This window comes from Rattus norvegicus, chromosome 14, assembly GCF_021556685.1.
Source record: "Rattus norvegicus strain SHRSP/BbbUtx chromosome 14, alternate assembly SHRSP_T2T, whole genome shotgun sequence".
NCBI lineage: Eukaryota > Metazoa > Chordata > Mammalia > Rodentia > Muridae > Rattus > Rattus norvegicus.
In genome coordinates this window covers 94528693-94537503 of record NC_141547.1, presented here as the reverse complement: position 1 = coordinate 94537503, position 8811 = coordinate 94528693, and positions in this window count along the sequence as shown.

Below are 8811 nucleotides of genomic sequence, written 5' to 3'. Positions count from 1 at the left end.
GTCTTAAAGAAATAAGGAAGGGTCAAGATCAAAACAAGGTTTTATAGATATTTTATTGTTTATTATAGATATATGTTCCATCTGCCTGAACCTTCATCACTTGGCTTAGGGCATATAATGAGTACTATATTGGATTTGAACTGTTGAATATCTTATATAGTTTATATGTATCATCAGCAAAATATTGATCTTAATATTGGTGATGAATTATTTACTCATAATATATAATAGTCAAAAAATCTAAAATAAAGATTTATCAGTTTCAAAGGGAGTTCCAAAAGTAATAAATAGATTACGGAATGGGGAAGTATAAGAATCATTTTTCAGAGCAACTTATAAGTGAAAGATCACTAAAAATCACTTTAATAAGCAGTTAGCTGCTGTGTTTCACTCAGGGTGTCAGTGAGGGGATGAAATGGAAGGCTGGATTGAGATGTGTGAAGGTGGGATTAACAACCTCCCAAACACCAAAAAGACAAAGGAAGTTTCCTTTCTTTGGGATATTTTGATTCAAAAAGACACAGCCAGAATACAGCAAATACAGAGGCGAATGCCAGCAGCAAACCACTGAACTGAGAATAGGACCCCCGTTGAAGGAATCAGAGAAAGAACTGGAAGAGCTTGAAGGGGCTCGAGACTCCATATGTACATCAATGCCAAGCAACCAGAGCTTCCAGGGACTAAGCCACTACCCAAAGACTATACATGGACTGACCCTGGACTCTGACCTCATAGGTAGCAATGAATAGCCTAGTAAGATCACCAGTGGAAGGGGAAGCCCTGGGCCCTGCTAAGACTGAACCCCCAGTGAACGTGATTGTTGGGGGGAGGGCGGCAATGGGAGGAGGATGGGGAGGGGAACAGCCATACAGAAGGGAGGGGGAGGGATTAGGGGGATGTTTGCCCGGAAACCAGGAAGGAGAATAACAATTGAAATGTAAATAAGAAATACTCAAGTTAATAAAGAAAAAAAGAAAAACTTTATAAAGGAAAATACTAAACATGATATATTAAAATGGACTGATAACTATACAAATTTATAAAATCTTCTAAACAACGTGAATAACCTGCTTCCTTATAGAATCCAGGATCACTAGACTGCGGTGAGACCATCCACAATGGGCTGGGCTCTCCCCATCAGTTAAGAAAATTTCCACAGCCATGACTGCAGACTAATCTTTAGAAGGCATTTTTCTTAAATGAACTCCCCTCCTCTCAGATGACTTTATTTGTGTCAAGATGATATAAAACTAGTCAGTACTGTCATGAATAAACACCTGAATGAAATTTAAGTGAGGAAGAAACTGATTAAAGACCAAGAAAACAGATAAGATCAAATGAAGTAAAGTAGAAAATACCTAATATGAAAGGATAATTATAGAGAAAGAAATACTGAGCAGAGCACTAACTGAAAGGAAACTTGATTTTTTTGTTCAAAAACTTATACTTTTCTTTATTTTGTTGTTTTTAATTTCATAAAACCATAATCAATTTATATCCATTATACCCTCCTCTTCTAACAACTTCTCCTTCTCCATTTTCCAGGTGAAGGAATTCTTAAGAGCTTTTTAAAAAATAGTAATTTCAAAAACTATTTTCAAATGTTTATAGCTAAATCAGTTTGACTTGTTGTGATTATTATAAAATATTATTTTAAATACATTCATTTTTTCCTTTTTTAAATGGATATATTTAATTGAATATATTTCTTTATTTACATTTCAAATTTTATTCTCTTTCCTGGTTTCTGATCCATAAGACCCCTATCACCTTCCCCTCCCCCATAAGGGTATCCCCCACATCCACCACCCTTACAGGCCCCCTGACATTCCCCTGTACTTTGGTTCAACCTTGGTAGGACCAAGGGTTTCCCCAACAAGGTGGGGAACTGGTGCCCCAACAAGGCTATTCTCTGCTACATATGCAGTTGTAGCCTTGGGTCAGTCCTTGTATAGTCTTTGGGTAGTGGTTTAGTCCCTGGAAGCTCTGGTTGGTTGGCATTGTTGTTCTTATGGGGTTGCAAGCACCTTCAGTTCTTTCAATCTTTCCTCATTTCCCCAAGTGGGGGGGTTGCTGTTCTCAGTTCAGTGGTTTGCTGCTAACATTGACCTCTGTATTTGACATGTTCTGGTTCTGTCTCTCAGGAGAAATCTACATCCAGTCCCTTTCAGCATGCACTTTTTAGCTTGATCAATCTAATCTAGTTAGGGTTGCTGTATGCATATGGGCCACATGTGGGGCAGGCTCTGAATGGCCATTCCTTCAGTCTCTGCTCTGAATTTTGCCTCCATATCCCTTCCTATGGATATTTTTGTTCCTCTTTTTAAGAACAGGTGCAAGCATCCACATTTTGCTCATCCTTCTTCTTGAGCTTCCTGTGGTCTGTGGGATATACCTTGGGTAATTCAAGCTTTTGGGCTATTATCCACTTATCAGTGAGTGCATATCATGTGTGTTTTTTTGTCATTGGGCTATCTCCCTATGGATGATATTTTCTAGTTCATTCCATTTGCCTATGAATTTCATGAAATCATTGTTTTTGATAGCTGAGTAGTACTCCATTGTGTAGATGTACCAAATTTTTGAATCCATTCCTCTGTTGAAGGGCATCTGGGTTCTTTCCAGGTTATGGTTATTATAAATAAGGCTTCTATGAGCATAGTGGAGCATGTGTCTTTGTTGTATGTTGGAGCATTTTTTGGGTATATGCTCAGGAGAGGTATATCTGGATTCTCAGGTAGTGGAATGTTGTATTTTCTGAAGAACCTCCAGACTGATTTCCAAAGTGGTTGTATGAGTTTGCAATCCCACCAACAATGGAGGAGTGATCCTCTTTCTCCACATCCTTGCCAGCATCTGTTGTCACCTGAGATTTTTATCTTAGCCATTCTGACTGGTGTGAGGTGGAATCTCAGGGTTGTTTTGATTTGCATTTCCCTGATGTTGAAGGATGTTGAACATTTCTTTAGGTGCTTTTTGGCCATTTGATATTTGTCAGTTGAGAATTTTTTTGTTTAGCTCTGTATCCCATTTTTAATAGGGTTATTTCGCTCTCTGGAGTCTAATTTCTTGAATTCTTTGTATATTTTGTATATTAGCCCTCTATTAGATGTAGGATTGGTAAAGATCTTTTCCCAATCTGTTGGTTGCCGTTTTGTCCCAATGACAGTGTCCTTTGCCTTACAGAAGCTTGCAGTTCTATGAGGTCTCATTTGTCGATTCTTGATATTAGAATATAAGCCATTGGTGTTTTATTCAGGAAATGTTCCCCAGTACCCATGTGTTCGAGATTCTTCTGCATTTTTTTCTATTAGTTTGAGTGTATCTGGTTTGATGTGGAGGTCCTTGACCCACTTGGCCTTAAGCTTTGTACAGGGTGATAAGAGTGGATCAATTTGCATTCTTCTACATGCTGACGTCCAGCTGAACCAGCACTATTTGATGAAAATACTATCTTTTTTTTTCCATTGGATGGTTTTAGCTCCTTTGTCAAAGATCAAGTGACCGTAGGTGTGTGGGTTCATTTCTGGGTTTTCAGTTCTGTTCCACTGATCTACCTGCTTATCTCTGTACCAATACCATACAGTTTTTATGACTATTGCTCTGTAATACTGCTTGAGGTCACGGATGGTGATTTGCCCAGAAGTTCTATTATTGTTGGGATAGTTTTCGCTCTCCTGGCTTTTTTTTTTTTATTCCAAATGATTTTGAAAATTGCCTTTTCTATCTCTGTAAAGAATTGCATAGAAATTTTTGATGGGGATTGCATTAAATCTGTAGATTTCTTTTGGCACAATGGCCATTTTTATTATATTAATCCTGCAAAAGACAAAAAAACAAACAGACAAACAAAAACAATGAACTAATCGGATAAACACATGAACAAACAAGCAGAAAGCAAAACAACCTTCTGTGGACGGCTCTACTACTAGAATAGCTTGTGTGGAATACAGAATTATCAGAGTGAAGACAATAGAGTATAACTGAATCATTCAGTCAAAGAAAATAAGTTTTATGAACTGAAAAACAGACTATGCAGGAACTCAAAGATGAATTCTTAGTCAAAGCCATAAAACGCATATCCTGTAATATAAGAAGAGCAGATGACAACAATCTAGAGAAAAAAATCTTAGGAGCAGGGGAGGCTGGTGACATCTCTGCCAAGGAAAAGCTATGTTTGATGGACTCTAAGGTAAGCATCTGTTATTAAAATTCTGTGACCCTTGGTAGTTCAACAAGACAACACAACTACAGGGAAGGCAGACACCCAAATTAAATTGAACAACACAAATAGGAGTTAATAGGTTTAAAAAAGTGACACAAAAATTTGAGTCAGTAGGGAGGTAGGAGAAATCTAGGAAAAGTTGGAAATGGGTATTATCAAATATATTGTTTGAAATCCCCGCCCCCGCAAGAACATGCTGCCTTTGTTTTGCTACAGAAACAAATTACATGAGGCCTTTGAACCTTAGGAACTACTTATCCTTGAAATGCCAATGTCTGGAGGCTTCCTTGTGAATTTTCCAAAGCTGAGAATGCTCTGTCCTGATGAGGCTATGATCTTTCCTTTCCTCACAGAACAGAACAGGTTGAGTTTTCTTGGCAACTAGTCCTTTATTTATTTTTATTTTATTTTTTATCAGAATTTACTTTTTTATTGGATATTTTTATTTATTTCCAATGTTATTCCCTTTCCTGGTTTCCCTTCCATAGGCCTCCTCCCCCTTCTTCTATAAGGGTATTCTCCCTCCCCAACCAATCCCCCTTCCCTCCTCACCCTGTCATTCCCTTATACTGTGGGTCCAGCCTTGGCAGGACCAAGGGCTTCTCCTCCTATTGGTGATGAACAAGGCCATCCTTTGCTACATATGCAGCCAGAGCCATGGTTCTGTCCATGTGTACTCTTTGGATGGTGGTTTAGTCCCTGGGAGCTCTGATTGGTTGGTATTGTTGTTCTTATGGGGTTGAAGGCCCCTTCACCTCCTTCAATCCTTTCTCGAACTCTTCCAATTGTGACGTCATTCTCAGTTTAATGAGTGGATGTAAGCAGTCACCTCTGTATTTATCATGCTCTGGCACAGCCTCTTAGGAGAAAGTTATATCAGGCTCCTATTAGCATGTACTTCTTGGCATCAGCGATATTGTCTGGGTTTGGTGGCTGTATGTACATGGACTGGATTGCAAGGTGGGGCAGGCTCTGAATGCTCATTCGTTCAGTCTCTGCTTCTACCTTTGTCTCTATATCTCCTCCTATGCATATTTTCATTCCCCCTTCTAAGAAGGACTGAAGCATCCACACTTTAGTTGTCCTTCTTCTTGAGTTTCATGTGGTGTGGACTGTATCTTGAGTAATCCAAGCTTTTGCGCTAATGTCCACTTAGCAGTGAGTACATACCATGTTTGCTTTTTTGTGATTGGGTTACCTCACTCTGGATGATTCTTAACGGATCAATTCATTTTAAAGAAAAAAACGACTTTAATATTTAATTTAGTTTTAAAGAATAAATATAAAACAATGTCAGAAACAGAAACAAGAAAGATTATTTCTATAGATATGTACACATCTACAAATACTTTGATATGTTCATATTACAACTTTCCTGGCAAAGTATACACATTTGGTCATAATCTTTACACTTTTCAATATATATTTGTACGTACAAATATTATATGTTTATACTATACATATAGCTAATAGCATGACGGGAATATTGTTCACACTGAGTAGTCTTTGAAAAGGGTTTATGACTAGAAAAAGAGTGAACATAGGAAAAAATGGATTCCTGAATCATAAATCAGTACTGCAGGCCAAGAATTATCTTTCTTCACTGCGTGAAGTCTTATGGGTGTTTAGCTTACCTGGGCTTCATGCTTGTCTGGCAAGGAAAGCAACTGCTTCACCTTCTTCAGTCAGTCTTAGTTGTGACTATTTTGCTTTTCTCCACAGGTATGTGTTCAGCACCCGTCTTAGCAAAATACTTTTGTTTTATTAGGTGCAAAATTAGAGAATAAAAAGTCTAAAATTAGATACTCTGTTCTAATCCAGCACTTATATCAATACCACAGATCTAAAGATTTGTTTAGTTGTCAAAGGATACAAGCACTGAAATTTCAAAGTGTAAGTGAATCCAACTTGTTAGCACGTTGATCATCTTTTAAAGCTAATTTTCATAATGGTAGCAGTCGTCTGACAATAGTTATGCATTTTAGATTATAAAAAAAAATCTTCTAACTCGCTTTCATGCTAGTCAGAGATCTGGCGTAAGAATAAATTTATATTACCTATTCAAAGTACTGGCTGCTCCCCCATGGAGAGACATTTCACATTCACATGCATACTTATGTCAGATAAGTTTAATATAATGAAAAGTGGGGCAGATATTTTTAGTGGGATTTTAAAAATCCTCAGTAAAATCAGCTCAGGATACTTGTTTGACAAGGATGAATTATCCACGCTGATTTCCCAGGTGCTTTTCAGGACTTTAATATGATAGTAAACTTAATAACTCTGAAAAAGGGAAGATTGCTGTGCTTTGCCTTGGATTTCAGATTTATATAGGTCTCCTTTTAAAATATAATTTCTGTTATTTGAGGAAGACTCAAATGGAAATAAAACATCTGCTTTGTACAATGACCTCTTTAAAACTGACAGTCTCTTATATTTTACACGGCAACTTATCTGATTGTATAACTGATTTAAATAGATTTAGATAAATAGGTTCAATGCCAACGAAAACATCATTAGAAAGGAATTATTGATGTAGATCCAAGAAGGTATCATAGGAACATTTGTGTAAGACACAAAACTATACTTCTTTTGAAGATAATTGCAAAATTGTGATTCATCTCTTTTCCCAACAAAGTTTTATGTCCTACAACAATAATCAAATCCGTGGTATTAGATTATAAAAAGAAACACTAAAAATGGTTTCATTATGATCTCTATGAACAAAATACTCTAATACTCTGAAGGGCATGAAAAGACAAATTTCCACGGTAAATAATGCCTGCAAAACACTTGCTAGAGGTCTTGGATAACAAATTTAAAGGAGCCTCAAACTAGAGCAATGGAAAAATAAAGATTTATGGAAAATTTGCAAAAGATTGAGGCATACTTCTTAAACAAAAATACAGTCATAAAGTAAAAATAAGCATAAATAAAGCCACTCGCCTCATATGTTATCAAGAAATTACTAATATTACTAAATAATAGTAATATTTCTGCACTCTAAGAAAGGTTAAATGTGATATACAGGTTTCTCTAAAATGTCAGCAATTTAATTTTCCACTTTTATTATTTGGTTATTCTTGTTATACTGGTCAATAATACCACACTCTATGGATATAAATAGGATGGACATTAAAAGACCTAAGGAGAAGAGGTATAGGTAACCAGAAAAGGAGTGGCCAGCATCGCTGGGGTAGGAGACGGCTCAAGCGGACAGTGTTCAGTAAAGATTGTTGTGGGATTTAAAAAAATTCCATAATTGAGACTTGTAAAATATGACTTTAACATTAATGGTAAGTTTATGAATAACAGTATATGCACTATGGTAAAGAATATTAAGAGTAGATTGTGGGGGTAAGAAGAGTCGATTTATGAGAACCTGATGTAAAACTAAAATGGCTTTAAAACTAAAGTATAAGTTAAAAGAACTCAAATAAACAACCCAAATAATCCATGATTATTCCACTCCCGGAGAACAAACAGTGACTAAACACCATAGCCTTACACTTCTTCCTGCTGTATCCTATTTAACAGGGAGGTGCCTGCTAAACCAAGGGCACCATGCTTGTTCCCTTGTCTGCTATTGGTTTCCACTTAACACTGTCCTAAAGTAAAAATCAGAAGATATTGTCAGGAATCATTTATATTTTTAGAGAACTGGTAAGATTGTCCTGTCGGTATTTTCAAACCTAGAGTCATCCATCTTTTTCTTTTATTACAAAGGAACATGATCCAAATGTGAAAAGGAGACATTATTATGGTATAAATGAGGATAGCTCATAATAAGCTCATGTGTTTGGTACTTGAACTCCAGTGAGCAGAACAGGTTGGAGAGAATTAGAAGGTGTGGCATCTAAGGATGAACTTTGAGGTTTCAAAAGCTCATGGCATTCCCAGTAGGTTCTCTTTGCCGTAGTCTTGTGGACCAGCATGTGTTTCCAATTACTGCTCTGCAGCGGGGTCTGCCTATGAGGAATCTAACCTTCTAAAACTCTAAGGTCTAGATAACATTATTTTACAATTTGTTTTGACCATGTTTTCTTATCACAGCAAAAGAAAAGAAGCTAAGAGAAGAATTTGATGGAGGACTTTCTATTTCTATTTCGTAGAAGATCTGTTTTGCTCTAATCTCCAGGAATTGTTAGAATTACTGCTTTTGTTTCTATAGTTTCACAAAGTATCTGGATTCGTAAATAAAGTAATTGTTTGCTAAATGTGCATTAAGCATATATATATATGTATATAATATATATGTGCATGTATGTATATGTATTCTATGTTATTAATAATATTTTAAAGTAAAGTCAATTCATTTTCATACACATTGTAGGCATTTTTTTCTGCTTTTCAATGTTGTCTCTTTTTTATTCCTTATTTTCTTATTGGAATTTATCTATATTTCAAATGTTTTTCTCGCTTTATGGTTTCGCACCCAGAATTCCCCTGTTCCATTCCTCACCCCCTCTCTCCATGAGACTGTTTCCCACCTCCCCACTCCATCTTGCCTCCCTGCTCTAGCATTCCCCTGCACCGGGGCATGCAGCCATCACAGGACCAAGGGCCTCTCCTCCCATTGTTGCCCA